Source organism: Mastomys coucha, unplaced genomic scaffold (genome assembly GCF_008632895.1).
Source record: "Mastomys coucha isolate ucsf_1 unplaced genomic scaffold, UCSF_Mcou_1 pScaffold11, whole genome shotgun sequence".
NCBI lineage: Eukaryota > Metazoa > Chordata > Mammalia > Rodentia > Muridae > Mastomys > Mastomys coucha.
This window is the reverse complement of record NW_022196893.1, coordinates 11996479-12016478: the sequence shown is the minus strand read 5'-3', so window position 1 is coordinate 12016478 and position 20000 is coordinate 11996479. Positions and strand designations below refer to the sequence as shown.

Here is a 20000-nt window from a genome sequence, read left to right as displayed (position 1 = left end):
CTCAGTAGTAGAATATTCTTGCCTGGCATGTACAAGGCCCTGGGTTCAGTCTTTGGCATCATGTGCACAGAGTTAAAATGGACAGTTTTATATTATATGCATTTTACTGCAATGTTTAAAAAAAAATGTAGTAGGGGGCTGGAGAGATGGCTCAGCAGTTAAGAACACTGACTGCTCTTTCAGAGGTCCTGAGTTCAATTCCCAGCAACCACATGGTGGCTCACAACCATCTGTAATGGGATCTGATGCCTTCTTCTGGTATGTCTGACAGCTACAGTGTACTTATATAAATAAAATAAATAAATCTTTAATTAAAAAGTGTAGTAGCAAATTTATGTATACAGTCTAACTGCCACAAGCAGTTTCTGCCATGGTAGCCAGAGCACCTTTGTCTGATTACAGTAGGCCACTTCCAGGAGCCATCCCAAAATGATTTCAGCACTGGCTCCAGCTATCCCCCCCAGAGTATTCTAGCCCATGAAACAGGAGTGCCCCTACCAAGACACTCTCTCCTTTCAGTTTGACATTTATGCCACGCTGTAGCACCCCTGAAAGTCATTCCTATACATATTCCCATTAGGTTTTTTTTTTCCAGTCCATAATAAGAGAATGCTGGTATAAGGGGCTATATCTGAAAATAATAAGTGTTCTCTTGAAAGGTATAATCTCAGATAAATCCTATCATGATTTTCCAAACAAGGGCAGGATGTTTCTCCTTCCTTTCAAAAAGTGGCAGGGGCTTGATTACATCTGCTGCTCTGAAGTGTTCAAGGAGGTAAAGAAATCTGTTTTCCAGTTCATCCAGATGTCCTCTCCTGGAATGGAGGTTTCCACTCCTTATCATTAAAGAGCCACTAAGGCTGCACCTACTCCATCTTTTTTGTACCTCAGCTATCCTTACAGTTAGATCCTGGGTCTTATTTTCAGCAAACTGCTCTACCTCTGCAGAAGGTCACGGGCTCCTTGATCTGCTGCTGTGGCCGGCTTCCGGCTCCTCGATCTGCTGCTCTGGCTGGCTTCAGGCTCCTTGGCCAGCTTCTGGCTTTCACTGTGTGTCCTGAGGTGATGTCTGGGCATTTGACTCTTCCACCTTCTTCCTCCTAGGCTCTCCAGAGCATGTCAGCTATCCTACGACCCCACTGCTTCTTTTCTCTTCTTCCAGAGAAGCGACACTCCTTTTCTACTTGTACTCATCTCAGCCGACCACAGGCAGGACTCTGTCGCTGTGACGTCACTTCCAAGCCAGGGGTAGTCATATCTTGTTCACTACCAGCAGTGTGGCATGCTTATGGACATCTGACTGGTAACTAATGTCTCCCAGCATCTTACTTTGAAGATTCATCTTCTCAGTTTGGTTTCCTCTGAAAACAGAGTATTAGACTCAGACTTATGTGTGGAAATGTACTCTGGGTGTGAGTCTAAGGGACATTAAGAAGGAGTGAGGAATCAGACGAGGAAAGTCAGTGGGGCAATGGCTGAGTTTATTACTGTGGGAACTCCATTTCAGAATTGCTCAGAGGGTTTAGTTAAGTGATATAGCATGAGGCCCTGGCATGCATAAGCCTCTGGGCTTTATCCTCAGCATCATACACACACACACACACACACACACGTGCACACATGCACACATGCACACACACACACACACACACACACACACACACACACACGAATGTCCACTATAGTTGAAGCCAAAACTAGAGGTAGGGAATGTGGCAAAGATCCCAGGAGCATCTGGGAGACTGGTTTAGGGCTGGCCATGTCTACCGAATGCCCTTGTGCATCTCCTTAGATCCGCCAAGCTTCCTCCTGGCTCATATGGCCATCATTTCTGCAACCACTCTTCTCTGTCCCTGCCGAGTACACATGACAGTGCAGCACAGAGCAGGGAGGGCCTGCTGAAGCTGTGGTACATCTCAGACCTGCAGTGTGTCCTTTCCCTTCTGTCCAGGGTGTTCTCCATTTCTGCTACAACTTAGGGCATGGGAACCCCAAAACATCCAACTCCAGCCCACCTAGAGAGCTGGGACAGTTAGTGCTCCTTGGGGTGCATCTCTGCTCAGTGTGGGATGAAGGCCACAGATAGTTGCTTTCTCCTTGTTCATCAGAGGCACTTCTTTTTTTTTTTTTTTAAAGATTTATTTATTTATGTAAGTACACAGTAGCTGTCTTTCAACACCTCAGAAGAGGGCGTCAGATCTCATTAAGGATGGTTGTGAGCCACCATGTGGTTGCTGGGGTTTGAAACTCAGGACCTTTTGGAAGAGCAGTCAGTGCTCTTAACCACTGAGCCATCTCTCCAGCCCCCAGAGGCACTTCTTATAGCCTCTCAGCAGTCCATGGTCACTTGGCATGATGTCAACAGGAAATCCTCATGTCGTGTCTCCAGTGGTCCTACTCCCTCCTTTATCATTCCTGATTCCTAGGATCACACTTCCCAGTAAAATACTTGCATGTTCCCTTGTCTCCAACTTTTTTTTTCTTCTGGGAATCTCAGAGTGTATATGACTCACTACTACCAATGGCAGTCCAGGGGAATGGTAGAGGGCAAGACATTTGGCAGAGATTCCCTTCTTCTTTCAAAGACATGAAGGAATTATCTCCTTTGCTTCCCCCCGAACTTTGTTGTGGCTAGAGGTGCCACCTGGAAGGCCTGCAGCAGGTGAGATGATGCTTATTGATTGGATCAATCAGGATGTCTGGAGGAAACAGACGGAACAAGTGCAGAAGCAGAGCGACTTCAATAAACGGCCTGTTTACCAAGGCTTGGGTACCACTAAGTGGGATCCGTGATGGATGCTGCCGCAGTGTCTGGGGCTGGCAACAGCTGGACACCATTCCCATGCATAGGCCTGAGCAGGCCAGCTAGCAGAACCCAGAAAGCACTGTCAAGAGCACAGCAGGAAAGAGACCTAAAAGAACAACAGGCTGAGCTCACCGACCCCGCTGCCTTCCCATCTTTGAAATTGATATGGTCCGAGAATCATCCTCCTGGGGCCCAGAGGTGGGGATAAAAAGTGGATTTGAAGGAACAGATAGAAAATTAGCCCAGTGGATTAGGGATGTAGCTCAGTTGGTAGAGTGCTCACCTAGCATTCAGGAAGCTCTAGGTTCTCTTCCTAAGATCGCATGAACTGGGAGTGGTGTAGCCCTAGCATTTGGAAAATGGAGCAAGAGGAGAATCAGAAGTTCAAGGTCATCCTTCGCTGTACAGCCAAACTGAAAGATGAGAAACCCTGTCTTGAAAATAAACAAAAAGTAAGAAAACTGGTGCAGAGACCCAGGAAGAAACCTGCAAGTTTTATTATTGATCCTTGAAGCAACCAAATGCTACTATCCTTGTGTAACAGATGATGAAGTGGGCTGCCATAGCTGTGGGTTTGCTCAAAGTAGAGGCTGAGATGGGGAGCAGGGTATGTAGTATAGGTGGGAGCAGCATATAGGTAGGAGCAGCGTATAGGTGGGAACAGAGGAAGGGAAGTGGTGGGGAAAGGGCCAGACAGTGATGCAGACTTGTCAAGAATGCTGTCAATCAAGTAGAAAGTTCCTGCTATTGTTTAGCACAACCAGGGCTGGCAGCCTGTGTTCTGCTTTGTTCGTTGGCACAAAGGGCTGATGATGGCTTTTCAGAGTTTGGGTAAATGCGGAAAGGTAACAAGGTGTTCCTGGCTTTGCAGAGTGTCATTTTAGGGGTAGCATGAAGCATCTTGCTGACAGATGTCCCTAGATTTGAGTTCTCCTCGCTGCCTGCTTACCAAACATGGTGCAGGCCAGAAAGTCTAAACTGCTCGCTTCCCCAGACAAGGTGCTTGGAGTTTGAACTTTATAATTGGCATCGTCCAAAAATGTCTGCTCTTTTTCCTCCAGCCTCCAAAGCACAGAACTTTGACCTCCCCCAGTCGTCCTGGCTCTTAGCCTGTCTGTTCTTCAGCCTGAGGAAAATCATTTAAAAGTTGGAGTCTGGCGGCTGGAGAGATGGCTCAGCACTTGGGAGCTCCCGATGCTCAGCGCCAGAGGACCAGAGTTCATTTCCCAGCACCCATGTGGCAGCTCACCACTGTCTAGAACTGTAGTTCCAAGGGGACCCAACGCCCTCACACAGACATACATGGAGGCAAAACACCAATGCAGGAGGAAAAAAAAGCAAAGTCTAGCTAGTTATGATGATGCCTACCTTTAATCCCAGCACCAGGAGTGAGAGTCGGGTAGATCTCTGTGACTGTGTTCAAGGCCTACATGGTCTATAGAGCTAGTTCCAGGTTAGCCAAATCAACATGGTAAGATCCTGTCCAAAAAAAAAAAATCAAGCCTATTTATAACAATACTTTTTTCCTGACATCTATGTATCATCTACTTATCTGGCCTGCCTAAGTCACCCTAAGGGTTCTGTGTATCCTGCTTATGGATGTCCACCACTGTATGTCCCATGACCCAGCTGCTGTCTCCATGTTTCTTTGTTTTATATTTATTTATTTATTTACTTATTTAATGTATATGAATACACCATTGCTCTCTTCAGACACACTGGAAGAAGGCATTAGATCTCATTATGAACGGATGTGGTTGCTGGGATTTGAACTCAGGACCTCTGGAAGAGCAGTCAGTGCTCTTACCCGCTGAGCCATCTCACCAGCCCCTGTCTCCATGTTTCTAAGGCTCATTTGAATCACTGCGTCTAAGAATCACTTATCCTCCCTCACTCCTACCTGGCCCCTTCCGATATATTCTCTATCAAACAGCAGCAACAGCCCTGTGAAAATGTAAACCTCATCCATCTACTCTACTGTGGAAAACAGCTTAGTGGCTTCCAGTTGCTTTCAAAATAAAATTAACTCCCAACATAAACATGGCTCCCTCTCACATTAGAAGTTGACCTCCTGGAAAACTAAGGTCTTGAGAAGTCCCCTGTGAGAGAAGGAAATACTAGCATCCATGATCACCCCTGGGTGGGAGGTGCTGGCAGGAGTTGGAGTGACTTCCCCCATTTAATAAGGAGTGGATTCTGGGGTGGTAGGGACTAAGTCCAGCAGTCTTCAGGGAGGGAGATAAGTGGGTTATTATTCCTGGGACAGTCTTAGAGCTTCAGAGAATGATGTGCCCAGTTCATCTCAGGGTCCTCAGAACAAACTGAGCACCAGCCTGCCACTGTGTTTTGTTTGTGCTTGATCCGCAAACATGAGAGACTGCCAGGGCCAGGGGTTCAGTTCACTGTTACAGTGATTGCCCAGTGTGCACAAAATTCTGGGTTCCATCTCTAGCACATAAAACCCTTCAGGTCTGGGACTCGGGAGGTTGACCTTCTCTGTAATGATTGTGAGGACAGTCTGTCTTCCAGTTTCCAAGCGTGAATCAGTCATGACTACAGAGCCCTGGAAGAAAGGGAGCCTGGACGCTCCCAGGCGAGGACAATGGGGCTGGGAATGTAGCTTAGTGGGGCACTCGTCTGGCATGCATCAAGGACCCGGGTTTGATGTCTAGCGCATGCTTGCACACACACACACACACACACACACACACACACAAAGATGCTGTAGTGATATAGGTACAAACTGTGAATTGGACTCAGTTCTTCTACTGGGGTCTATGACCACCTGCCAGGCTGACTGTATGCCATAGATGATTAATAATGTAGGCAGTGGCTCTCGATTAATAGGAATTTTTGTTGATCAGAACGCTACTGGGATCTACCATCAGAAGCAGGGTCAAAATGGATCAATTAATCAATGGACCTGACTGGAATGGCTTTACATCAGGTCCCATGGCTCTCCAAACCAACCTACCTTTCTCTCAGCCTCTCTCTCCGTTCCTTCCTTCCTTCCTTCCTTCCTTCCTTCCTTCCTTCCTTTCTTCCTTCCTTCCTTCCTTCCTTCCTTTGGTTTTTCAAGACAGGGTTTCTCTGTACAGCCTTGGCTGTCCTGAAACTCACAGAGATCCATCTATTTCTGCTTCCCAAGTGCTGGGATTAAAAGCATTAACACCCCCACCCAATGACATTATTTCAAAGCCTCTAGTTATATGTCTGGAATAGATGTCCCAGTCACTGGCACAATTACTACGCTGGCTCTCAGTTTGGCAGAATAAGCGATCTGATAACAAGAAATGTCAAAAGGAAACTCCTGATTGATAAGCAAAAGAGATCCAGCTTCCTTCACAGAACTGAAACAGAATGATAATATCATGAAGCTGCTGTGGTTTCTCATGCCTATAATCAAAGGGAGGAGGCGAAGGCAGGAGGATTGCCTTGTGTTCAGAGCCATTCTGGGTTACATAGTGAGTTCTGGGTCAGTTTGGGATACAAAGTAAGACCCTGTCTCCAGCAATAACAAGAAAAACAACAAAACCCACAAGGAGCTGAGCCTGTAATGCAGTTGGCAGAGTGCTTGCCTTGCATGCACATCCAGCACCGCATAAATGAGCCATTGATGCATACATCTCTCATCCCAGCACTATGGAGGTTAAAAATGTAAGATCAGCCAGGCAGTGGTGGCATACGCCTTTAATCCCAGCACTTGGGAGGCAGAGGCAGATGGATTTCTGAGTTCGAGGCCAGCCTGGTCTACAGAGTGAGTTCCAGGACAGCCAGGGCTATACAGAGAAACCCTGTCTTGAAAACAAAACAAAACAAAAAACAAAAAAACAAACAACAACAACAACAAAAAACCCAACAACAACAAAAAGAAATGTAAGGTCATTAACAGTGACTTCAAGATCAGCCTCAGCAGCATGAGATCCAGTCTCAAAAGAGGGAGGGTGACTGAAGAGACGGCTCAGTAGTTAAGGGTACCGATTACTCTTCCAGAGGTTCCCGGTTCAATTTCCAGCACCTACATGGCAGTCTAACTACTGTCTGTAACTCCAGTTCTAGGGAATCTAACACCCTTTTCTGGCCTGTTTAGACACTGCCCACATATAGTATATAGACACATATGCAGGGAAAGCACCCATACCCATAAAATAAAAACAAATCTTTTTTTTTTTTTTTTTTTTTTTTTTTTTTTTTTTTTTTTTTTTTTTTTTTTGGTTTTTCGAGACAGGGTTTCTCTGTGTAGCCCCGGCTGTCCTGGAACTCACTCTGTAGACCAGACTGGCCTCGAACTCAGAAATCCGCCTGCCTCTGCCTCCCAAGTGCTGGGATTAAAAGCGTGCGCCACCACAGCCCAGCAAATCCTTTTTTTTTTTTTTTTAAAGCCAATAATCTACTCCTCAAAAGAAAAAAAAAAACTCGGCACCGTGGCTTTGAAAGACTCTGTGTGACGATTTGACTCAATTCCTAGATTATTCTTCACCCTGGCTAGCGAAGATGGCAGCTGGGTCTTGGAGAATGGCAGTGGATTTCCATAAACCTAATTATCCGGTGACTCCAGTTGCAGCTGCTATTTCTGATGTGGTCCCATTGATAGAGAAAATAAATTCCATCCCTGACACCTGATATGCAGCCCCTAAGCTGGCGAACGCTTTTTTCTCTATTCCAGTCAGCCAAAAAGATCAGAGACTGTTCTCACCTGGCAGGGTCATCAGATCACCTGCTCCTTCTTGTCCTGGGTCGCTCTTAGCTCTTTTGACAGCTCTTCATGGCTCAGACTTCTGACACTTCATTGTCTCCCAAGATACCTTACTCCTCTACTTCCTACGGATGACATCATGCCGCTGGGGGCCAGAGAATAGAAATGAAAAGTACCCTAAATATGACAGAGGTGCCATGAAAATACCAAGGCCCGACATCTCAATAAAGGTTCTAGGATCCGGCATTACGAACATGTGGTTTTTCTCTCCAAAGTGCATGCATGACAGTATAGCTTCCAGCTCCCATTACCAAAAAGACACAGTGCTTTGGGAGTCTCCAGGGACTTGAGGAGTCACATATTTTAAGTATGTTGTCCCAACTCATTTTCAAGATGATCTAGAAGCTCCCAATTCTGGGGATGTATCTCGGGTGGCAATGTATTTCCCTAGTATGCCCAAAGTCCGTAACACTATCTAAACCAGGCAAGGTGGCACATGCCTGTGACAGCGTCAACTCATGAGGTTGTGGCAGGAGGATCGGAAGTTCAAGGTCACCCTTCATTGCACAGTTAGTGTGAGTGAGGCTATCATGGGACACATAAGACCCTGGCTCTCCACCCCCACAAAAAAAAATTCCCAGCTCCATTCCTTGAGCAAGAGAAAACTGCACCTGGTTCATGCTGCAGGGCAAGCTCTGTTACCTGATCCTAGAGACCTTTCGGGTCCCATGGAACGCTGGCTTTCTACAGTGGATGCCAAGGATGCCCGTGCCAAGTATAGCTTGCTTTTTGAGACTAGGTCTCTATGTAGCCCTGGCTACCTGGAAACTCACAGAGATCCCCCTGTCCCTGCTTCCTGCCTTCTGAGTGCTGGGGTTGAAGGCACCACCCCACCCAGCATGGGTCCTAGCATTTGTTTGGAGCTAAATCTTGCTGTCTTCAAACTGCTTCTTACCCTCCTTTGCAGAAACAATCCATGTTTTATGTTTAGGTTCTGGTAGACACCAAATGCCTGAGCTTTGGCTAACAGACGTCCAAAGCATTCCAGCCAGTTGTTGCAAACTTGCCACAGCTGTTTCCCAGTTCTTCCTTGTCATTTGAAAGTGAGGTTTTATGCCCCGGGGGAGTAGGAGCAGGCTCTGAGAAGATCAGCACTGCAGTTTGTACATCTGTCAGCGCCACCCTTCTGTCAGCTCATGCCTATGTCCTCTCTGTTCCACCACACACAGGGGACACCCTGTACCTGGCTGCAGATGACTCTTCACCATGACACCCGATAGCACAGGCTTTCATTTTTGCGAGTGTGTTGTTAGGTTTGCGGTGCTGGGGTGGAACCCAGAGCCTTCTGCGCGCTAGTCAAGCACTCTACCACAGAGTTACATCTGCAGCAGCCAGCACTGGCTTTTGATGACTGCTCAGCAGAGACGAGGCCTTCCACTTGGCCAGGCTCCTCTCCCTGATGGAAAGAAAAGCTGAAGGGAACACACAGGGTCAGCTGTGGTGACTGGTCTCAACGACAGAGGAGATGAGTCACTCGCTTGTTCTCTTAGGTAATAGAAAGAAGCAAGAATGGGTTTCAGGGGATCGCCTGGGTGTTCATTTCTTACTATCTCATCCAGATGCGGAGAAAATAAAGGAAGATGACCATAGTCCTTTATAGTCAGCAGCAACAAGACCTTAGTCCAAAGCATTAAAGTCAGGCTACTTTATTAGAGGAAAATACTGCCTAGAACCCATTGTGTTGTACTCAGGAGGTAGAGGGAGGAAGGTCAGAAGTTCAAGGCCAGCTTGGACTACAAACAAAACCCTGTCTCAAACAAATGAAAAAACAAAACAAGCAAATAAAAAACCCTCTAAGGTCTGGAGAGATGGCTTAATGATTGGGAAGGTTTGCTGATTCTTAGAGAGGACTGAAGTTCAGTTCCCAGCACCCACACTGCGTGGCTCACAAATGCCTGTGACTTCATTCCAGGGGAATTAATACCTCTGGGCTTGTTGGGTACCTGCACACACTTACTATTTGCATACCCATACACTTAAACACACACACACACGAATGCACACACACACGAATGCACACACAGATGCACTTGAGAATAAAATAAATCTTTAAAAACAAAACCTCAAAACAAAACAAAAGTCGGGCAGTGGTGGTGCATGTCTTTAATCCCAGCACTTGGGAGGCAGAGGCAGGTGGATTTCTGAGTTCAAGACCAGTCTGGTCTACAGAGTGAGTTCCAGGACAGCCAGGGCTGTACAGAGAAACCCTGTCTGGAAAAAAACAAACAAACAAAACCAAAAGCAAACAAACAAAAAAATCCTGAAGAGGGATCCTGGAGAGATGGCTCAGCAGTTTAGAGCAGTGATTGCTTTGCCAGAAGTCTTAAGTTTGATTTTCAGTACCCACATGACAGCTAACTACCAAGTATAACTCAAGAGCTAAGGGATACAAGATATGGTATGAAGACATACTTTGTAGGCAAAACAGCCATACATATAAAATTAATAATAACAATAATAATAATTGTTTAAAACATCACAAAGATATAGAAATCGATATGTAAAGTTTCAAGTCCTATATGTAAAATAGGACTTGAAAACCTAGACACCGCAAACACCTTCCCAAACACTTGTATGTGCTCATATGTGCATATGCATGTATAAGTGTGTGTGCACCCAAATGTGCTGTTAGATATTGAACCCAGGCCTTGAGCTTTCCCATATACTTTAAATTTTTAAGTTTAATTTAGTTAACTTGTTTATATTTTGGGACCAAGGTCTCACTCCGTAGCCCAGGCTGGCCTTGAACTCCCACACTCCTTCCTCAGCCTCCACACCTTGGTAACTTTGGCATCTAATACAATGTAAGTATGAAGTAAAAAGCTGCTGTGCTGTATTGTTTAGGAATAACAAGGAGGAATGGCATCCACACATTCAGGACAGATGCAGCTCCCCAGTCCCCGCAAGTCCACCCACATCGACCGAACCTTTATTTATTTATTTATTTTTATTTATTTTTTTTTTTAAGATTTATTTTTATTTCATTTTTATGTGTATGAGTACACTGTAGCTGTACAGATGACTGTGTTCCATCATGTGTGTTGATCTCAGGACCACTGCCGGCCCCGCTCGATCCGGCCCTGCTCGCTCTCTGGCCCCGCTCGCTCCGGCATCTGTCTTCAGACGTATCAGAAGAGGGCGTCCGATCTCATTACCGGTGGTTGTGAGCCACCATTTGGTTGCGAGCCACCATGTGGTTGCTGGGATCCGAACTCAGGACCTTCGGAAGAGCAGTCAGTGCTCTTACCCACTGAGCCATCTCGCCAGCCCCGACCGAACCTTTAAATGCACAGAACTGACTGCATACCCAAGAGAAGATTTTTGAAAAATACCCACACAAGAATTCAGACATAAATGTTCATAGCAGCCAGGAAGTATAGAAACAACTGAAAAGTCCATCTACCAAATGGACAAAACAATGTAGTACTTCCATTCAACAGAATATTATCTATCCATGAAAAAGAAATCCAAAATGAAGGCCACTGCATGGATGGATCTTGAAGTCATTATGCTATGTTTAAAAGCCAGCCACAAAGACTATGATTTTACACTTCTATCTAATGAAGTGTCTAGAAGAGGAGAATCTATAGAGAAAATAGATTCTTGTTTTCCCAAGTCTGAGGCTTAGATGAGACATGAGAGAGAAAGTGGCTGCTAATGGGATGAAGGACATGTTATGTTTATCGTGAATTAGCATCACTATAAATATGCTCAAAAGCCATTAACAGCTACACTTTAGTTTCATTTTATTTTTTGAGTCTTGTGTAACAGAGGTTGGCCTCAGAATAGCTACATAGATGAGGTCGTCCTTAAACTCCTGATCTTCCTGCCTTGAACTTCTGAGTGCTGGAATTATAGGTATGCAGCACCACACAGCTTACTGTATACTTTATATAGTATCCTTTAAAAGGTTGTATTTTATATGTGAATTCTAGCATAGCAAATCTGACTTCAAATTTTATTATTACTTTTTTTAAGATTTATTTTATTATTATTATTATTTAATGTGTGTGAGTACATTGTAGCTATCCTCAGACACACCAGAAGAGGGCATCAGATCTCATTACAGATGGTTGTGAGCCACTGCGTGGTTGATGGGATTTGAACTCAGGACCTCTGGAAGAGCAGCCAGTGCTCTTGACCACTGAGCCATCTCTCCAGCCCTTATTATTATTTTTAAAGGTAAGGTCTCACGTAGCTTATGCTAGCCTCAAACTTACTGTGTAGCTGAAGTGTGGTTCTATGTCTGAATCCTCCCTTTGCCTGTTCAGGCATCACTGCACACCAAGCAGGAAAGGATGGAGAGGGGTCTGGATTGGGTGGGTAAGCAGGATCCCTGTCCAGGAGTGAGTGGGGGGGGGCGGGTTGCAGAGGGGGAGTGTTCTCTAGGACTTTAGCACTACAGCTCTTTTTGACAGTATTCAGTGAAATAGCTCTCTTAGATGATGTTCAGTGAATAAGCTTGTGTGCACACACTTTATTAGGGTGAACAAGGGTATATATGAACCTTGGAGAGTGGGAAGGGGTTTTCAGGGTGCACATAAATCATTGGCTGGAGTTTAAAGCACTGGGAATGCCTCGTTTGCATGGGGAGGCATTCCAGGAAGTTGAATCTATAACTTTGTCAAGGGCTATGAGACATCTTCTTCCTCAGGTAGAAGATGTGGGGTCTAGCTCCCCAGATTAGGCAGAGAACAGGAAGCCCTGCTGGGAAAGAGAGTCCTCCATTTTACAATGAGCTCAGGGCAGCTGTCCAGACATGGTAGACCTTAAATTAAATAGCAGGATCCAACACTGAAGTCTGATTCTCCTGCCTCTGCCTCTCAAGTGCGGGACTACAGGTCGGGTCACCACCTCCTGGCTACAAATCAACTTTTATAAGGTGAGGGAACTTGGAAAATGGAAGCAGCAGGAGAGTGGGGAGGTCACTGTCTGAGGGTATTCTTAGCTATGGAGTCTAGTCTATGCTACATGAGAACTCTGAGCTCTGTTGGTACCCATGAGGCCCTGGATTAGATCCTCATAGACACTACATAGACCAGGCGTGGTGTTGTATATATAGTCTGAGCACTTATTCAGAAGGTAGAGATAGGAGGACCAGAAGTTCAAGGTCACTTTGGGAATCATAGTGAGTGGAAAGGCAGCCGAGGCTACCCTGTCTCGAGCGAGGTCCCAGCAAGAAGACTTTTGGGTAGGGGATCGAAGCCAAGGCTGACAACAAGAATTCTGTTCTATGACTCACGTGATATGAGGAGAGAACTGACTCCTGAAGGTTCCTCTGACCTTCAGAAGCACACATGTGCCCGGACATACCTAATAAATAGGTAAATAAAATGTAATTTAAAAAAAAAAAAGGACAAAAATAAAAGAAGAAATCCTGTTTGCTCTCTAATCCTCAGACAGATGACCCACTGGCACATGTGTCTCCTACTTCTAGTGTCCTTTGTCACTCTGCCTCCTGGGTATCTCATCCAGCTACCTCTTAGTGACCATCTCTGGCTGTCCACCGCACCCTCAAGCACACATCTGCACTGGACTCCATGAGAGCAGTGTGAAGTCGGGTTCTGGCTGGCTCTACTGACAGTACCAGCATCCACCACTTAGATGGCTTCATGCCTCAGCTCCCCTGATGGCTTGCTGTGTCATCCAGTGAGTCTCCAACCTGCTTGGTGCCAAATGGCAGGCGGAATGACATGAACCCGGCTCCAGAGTCCCCTTGCTATGAGTTTATTTTTGGACAAGGTTGTGGTAACTAAAGTTTGCATGGCCATTTTAAACACAGGTCTTATTTCAGCTGATCCATTGGGGGCTGATAGGATCCCTGGTGACAGATGTAGGGACAGAGATGTCCAGAACTGGGTGTCTTTTCCCAGAGCCATGCAGCTGACACTGGAGAGCACACCTACGATGTACCCGACTTCAGGTTCCATGTTTATTCCTTCCTTGGGCTTCTGTGAAGACACATTCTTCCTAATTTTATTTTATTTTTTTAAAAGATGTATTTATTTATGATATGTAAGTACACTGTAGCTGTTTTCAGACACACCAGAAGAAGGCATCTGATCTCATTACAGATGGTTGTGAGCCACCCTGTGGTTGCTGGGATTTGAACTCAGGACTTCTGGAAGAGCAGTCAGTGTTCTTAACCACTGAGCCATCTCTCCTGCCTTCTTCCTAATTTTAAATGGAGGAAATGGGCTTGGCTTTCAGCTGGTGTCTATATCTGTGTTCCCATCACTTGGAGACAGTCCCTTTGGCCATTTGCCGCTGGTGGCTCCCTTTCCTCTTCAATTCACTTCTATAGTAGCTAAGTCCTGATTTTGTGTGATTGAGCAGAGATGGTCCGGCTGGCCCTGCCATGATGTTGGATAAATGTTGGCAAAAGAGACTGGAGTAGCCATGCATGGTGGTACATGCCATACTCCTAGCACTCAGAAGTCTGAGGCAGGGGGATAGAGAGTTTAAGGCTAGTCAGGGCTACATAATAAAACCTGCTATCAGAAAAGAGTAAATAGAGCTGATAAGAGCACAGGAACTGAGTTCCCAGCACCCACTTCAGGCCCCTCATAATAGTCTTTACCTCCAGCTCCGGAGGGTGAAATGCCATTAGCCTCACAGGCACTGAATGCACATAAGCACACATGCAGTTATAGATATCTACACGTAATGAAAAGTAAATCTTAAATAAATACATAAATAAATAAAGGGTGACTTTCTGTTTCTGTCTCTGTCTCTTTCCTTCCCCCATATCTCTCTCTCTCTCTCTCTCTCTCTCTCTCTCTCTCACACACACACACACACACACACACACAACACACACACACAAGTAAACAAAATGTAAATTTGTGGGGGTGGGGGGAGGTGCTTCAAAACAGGGTTTCTCTATTTAGCCCTGGCTGTCCTGAACTCACCTTGTAGACCAGGCTGCCTTGAACTCACAGAGATCTACCTGCCCCTGCTGCCCAAGTGCTGGGATTAAAGGCTAGCACCACCATACCAGGCTAAAGTGTAAAGGTTTTAGTTAAATAACCTAAAAACATAAAAAGGTGCCATGGGCAGAGCCAGTCGAGGGTCCCTCAACCCAGGGGAGAAATCAGGGTTCCCGTAATCAGGCAGGCAAAGAGTCGGTGAAATGGCACACCTTTGTCAAAACAAAAACAAAAACAAAATTACCCAGGCAAACTGTTTAGAAGTGCCAGCCTGTCTGACCCCTTTCACCCAGCAAGTCCATCTGACTCCTGGTGTGACCTTGAAGTATCCCCGCCTATCCACTTGCTCCTCTGCCTTTGCATACGCTCACCTCTTGGTCCCTCTCTTGCTTAAAATGAGATTGTCCTCCTAGGCTCTTGCTACCTCCCTGTCCCCATCAAACAGCTGGCCGTGTGCCCGTTGATGGATGCTTGCAATGTCTTTGCTAGGCTTGTCATCTAACTTCCAGCTGCTGTGGTTGGCTTGCCTCCTGATGCAGGCTAGTTCTTGCAAGCAAGGCTACCAGTTCCATCACTTGGCATGCTTTCTTAGTTTGGGTCACTACTGCTGTGATGAGACACCATGACCAAAGCAACGTGGAGAGGAAAGGGTTTGTTTGGCTTGCACTTCCACATCACAATTCATCATCAAAGGAAGTCAGGGCAGGAGCTCAAGCAGGGCAGGAACCTGGAGGCAGGAGCTGATGCAGAGGCCATGGAGGGGTGCTGCTTACTGGCTCGTTCCCCATGACTTGCTCAGCTTGCTTTCTTATAGAACTCCGGACCACCATCCCAGGGATGGAATAACCTACAGTGGGCTAGGCTCTTTATGAAGCAAAATTATTAGTTAAGTAAATGCTGGGGCTGGTAAGATGGCTCAGCGGGTGAGAGCACTGACTGCTCTTCCGAAGGTCCTGAGTCCCAGCAACCACATGGTGGCTTACAACCACCTGTAATGAGATCAGACACCCTATTCTGGTGCGTCTGAAGACAGCTGCAGTGAATTACACTGGCGGGAGCGGGGCCAGGGCAAGCAGGGCCAGCAGAGGTCCCGAGTTCAATTCCCAGCAGCCACACACAAGATGGTTCACAGCCATATGTACAGCTGCAGTGTACTATACACATAAAATAAATAAAATAAATCTTAAAAAAAAAAAAAGAAAGAAAATGCTGTTCAGGCTTGCCAAGAGTCTGATCTTACGAAGGCGTTTTCTTAAAATTTATTTTATTTACTTATTTTATGTGTATGAGTACACTGTAGATGTACAGATGGCCATGAGCCATCATGTGTGTGGCTGCTGGGAATTGAACTCAGGACCTCTGCCAGCCCCGCTTGCTCCGGCATAATTCACTGTAGCTGTCTTCAGATGCACCTGAAGAGGGCGTCAGATCTCATTATGGGTGGTTGTGAGCCACCATGTGGTTGCTGGGATCCGAACTCAGGACCTTCAGAAGAGCAGTCAGTGGTCTTACCATCTCGCCAGCCCTGAAGGCGTTTTCTTAACTGAGGTTTGCTCCTCTCAGATGGTTTTAGCTTATGTCAAGTTTCATAGAGCTAGCTAGCATACATGCAAAATCCAGAAAGACAAACTCCCTGCCCCAAGAGACGGCTCTATATAGCCATGCTCCAGACCTATCTACCCAGCCTCCTGGGCCAGGGAGGGCTAGACAGGACTTGAGATCTGGCTTAGAAATTTCTCCTCCTTTCTCTCTGTCACTGAGATTTTTTCTTCCGCACACCTCAGCTCCCCAAGTTGGTCTCAGGCTGGGGCACTAGCACATTCTATTCTAGTTAACCTTTTGTTGTTGGTGCAGCAGGTTCTTTGTATATAGCTCTGGCTGGCCTGGAACTTTCTGTGTAGTGGCCAGCTATTTACAGTATCTTTCCAGCTCTGCCTCTTGAGTTGCTGGGATTACAGGCATGCCCCCACAAAACCCAGCTCTCAGCCATTTTTCTCATGTCCCTCAAGGCAGATTTTGAAGTCCCGGAGGACAATGATAATGTCCTATTTATTTCTATGGCCACATTCTCTAGATGGAGGCCTGACACAGAGCAAGGACTCGGTGTTGAAGTCAGCATAGCTCCAGACAGTCCCTAAGTCACGTTCCCCTAGCCTGCCTGTCCGCGTCTCTATTTCCCTCCCTCTCCTGGGGTTCTCGGCTAATTGTGGCTTCTTCCTCCGTGCTTCCCCTCCGCAGCAAGTGACACAGACATGAGTTATTATGACTAAGAAGTTTAGGGTGGGCTGTGGAAAAGGAAGAGAGAGAGCCTACCAGTGAGCTATACTCCTACTCTCACCGCTTCCTGCCTCTTAAAAATTATAGAGTGGATGGAAGACTTAGGGGGAGGGCCTGGAAGGAAAGGCCCTGTCAGGCTCCAAGGCAGAGACATTAGCAGAAGGGGCCAGGGGCTTGTGTGGGTGGCGGGCGGGGTACGGCAGCTGGTCACACACCAGGGCTGGGTGGTACTATTGAGACCCTGAGTGCAAAGCTTGGGTCTTCGCAGCTTTTGCAGTGACTTCGCTTGATGGTCCCCTCCTGTTCCCAGTACATCTGAGCTTCATAAATGCTCCAGGGACATTTCCACTCCGACTCATTCGTCCCCACCCACTCACGGCATCAACCCGAGTCACAGGAGGAATGTCTTGCCTCAGAAGCTTATTAAACTTTCCAGGCAGCGTGCATCTCATCAGTCACTGAGTCAGGATGGGCCATCTCAGCACCCCATCCCCCCTGGCACAGACTGACTCCGTAGCCCCGGGTTTCAGCTGGGGTCTCCCGGAACCACAGGATACATTAAGACGTGGGATCTGGGATGGGGGAAGTGAGGATAGTAATGACCCAGTTGCAATTTCCTCGATTGATAACTTAATCCTCTCTGTTATAGTTTAAAAGAAGGATCTAAGACTGGGTAAATTATGGGAATGAAAGCTTATTTGGCTCAGGCTTCCGGAGCCTGTGGAGTGCCAGAGCGCGGTCTACTGGACAACACCAGCTCACCCGCTGAAGCAATTTTTTGTTTTAGGAAGAGTGACTGCTGTGTCCTTTCAAAGCAAACTGGCCTGTGTTCTGTGAACTCTAAGACGGGAAGATGTCCCTGAGAAGAAGTTGTTCCCAAAAGACAAAAAAAAAAAAAAAAAAAAAAAAAAAAAAAAAAAAAAAAAAAAGGCAGTGGTGACACTTTAATCCTTTAATCCCAATACTCAGGAGGCAGAGGCAGGCAGGTGGATTTCAGAGTTCAACGCCAGCCTGGTCTACAGAGTGAGTTTCAGGACAGCCAGAACTAAACAGAGAAACCCTGTCTCAAAAAAGAAAAAGAAAAGAAAAGAAGAGAAAAGAAAAAGAAAGAAAGAAAGAAAGATAGATCAACTATATCATTGGGGGAGGGGCTCAGTGGATAAGAACCCAGCACTTCAGATGGTCTGACTCTCAGCTATACTTACTCTCCTGCAGGACGTTTTGTGGGACAAATGGCTGAGGGCCCTATTAACATATCAAAGCAGACGTGATCTCCAGCTTCTCCCATAATCCTTCAGTCCCTCCCTGTTCCAGGATGTGGCTGGCTACTGCCTTCTGGGCTGTCCTTCCTCAAGAGGCTCTTCCCTGAGGGTTTGGTTACTCACTCATTTTGTACCTTTGACCTCCTGGCCGCTGCATCTTGCTCTCCTTCCTCCCCTCCCCATTTCCCTCTCCCACTACCCACAGGGCACAGCTCAGTCTGGTCATGCCCATTCTGGGCTCTCCCAGTTGTCTCCGACTCTGGCTATGCTCTACCATATACCTACAATAAACCTTCTCCTCTGCCACACCTAGGAGCAGCCATGTCCTTTCTTTTCTTTTCCTTTTTATTTATTTATTTTTTCAATCAGCGACCTTGAACTATATTATGCCTCTCCTACCACCTGGCCAGGGGAGTGGAGAGGGGGTAGGGAGTCTACCCTGGCTTCTCCTCTTTTCTGAGTAGAAGAAGGACCCAGCACTTACAATGGTCTGTAGGTCACTGATAATTCTGCTTTCTGTTGGAGCTCACTAGGTCCCAGCAGTGGGATCTGCTTCTATCAGCCTTCACATCTCCTGTCATAGTATGCCTCTGGGTGTGCCTTGCGTTGGCATTGCCTCTTGAGAGTCACTACATTCTGTACACTGCCTGCTAGCTGGCCTTCCAGCTTCCAAATGACTATGGTCTCTGCATCTCGTCTCTTCATTGGAGTACGAGAATTACAGATGTATGTCACCCCATCAAGCTTTATTACATGGGTTCCTTGGATCAAATTGGGGATTTTGAGGCTTTTGTTGTAAGTGCGGTTTTGTGGTTGTTGTTTGAGGTTTAGTTGGTTTTCTGCTTTGCTTTGTTTTTTTTTTAATTATGTATTTATTATATGTGAGATATGAGTACACTGTAGCTATCTTCAGACACTCCAGAAGAGGGGGTCAGATCTCATTAAGGATGGTTGTGAGCTACCATGTGGTTGCTGGGAATTGAACTCAGGACCTCTGGAAGAGCAGTCAGTGCTCTTAACTACTGAGCCATCTCTCCAGCCCTTTGCTTTGTTTTTTAAGACAGGGTCTTACTATGTATCCCTGGGTGTCCTGGAACTCACTATATAGACCAGGCTGGCCTTGAACTCACAGAACTCACTGTCTCTGTCACCTGAGTGCTAGGATTACTATTACGCACTTACTTCCCACGCTATTCCCAGCTACTCTCTGCCTGCGGTCTCTCTGCTTCTAGGCTAGCCCCATGCAGCAGTCTTCCCTGCTCCAGTTTGTCTGCCTCAGAACTGCCTGTACCTTCTCAGCCATGTACCTCCTGTGGCTAGTTGTCACAAATCCCCTTAACCGAGTAAATCAAAACTCTAGAAGCTTATAATTAATCAGTTAGATTTATATATCAATAAGTTCTCAATTCACAAGATGCCCACACAATAATTTCAGAGCCAATTGATAATAAAACAAGCTGCCCACCTAGATTAAACAAGCTATCCCAATTAGTCTGTCCTTTTATGGTATCTTAGCTACCCGTGTCTATTTAAAGCCCAGTGGAATCTGGATCATCTTCCTCTTCCTCCATCTTCCTTCCTTCTCTACCTGTCCCTGTCTCTGGCTCTGAAGCTCCTAACTCCACCTCCCTTTTCCCTGTCCAATCACAGGCTTCTTGTTGTATTAATTAACTGGGGGGAAATTCTGCTACAAGTAATTTTCATAAAAGCAGGATTTCAGTAGAGATTATTCGGTAATTCATTCAGTACCAATGTAACAATAACCTTCCCACCAGAGGGGACCTTCCACTCACAAACTCTGTGTAGCTTTGTTTGCTTCATTTAGACAAGCTTTCATGTCCATGCTGGCTTCAAACTGGCTCTGTGGCCAGGATGAGTTTCAACTCTTCATTTTCCTTCCTCTACCTTCTAAGTGCTAGAGTGACAGGCATGTGCCACTATATCTGGGTTGGTTTTTTTTTTTTTTTTTT

The 20000-nt window shown here is 46.2% G+C and overlaps 1 long non-coding RNA gene across 1 annotated transcript in view; it reads left to right on the top strand.

Annotated features, from left to right (window-relative positions):
• The window catches only part of LOC116076301, a 22871-nt gene extending 15116 nt beyond the window's left edge, over positions 1 to 7755 (top strand). The window contains exon 3 of the long non-coding RNA XR_004112889.1: positions 7473 to 7755. This is a non-coding gene — a long non-coding RNA (uncharacterized LOC116076301). The remainder of the gene's footprint in view (positions 1 to 7472) is intronic.
• The last annotated feature ends 12245 nt before the right edge of the window (positions 7756 to 20000 follow it).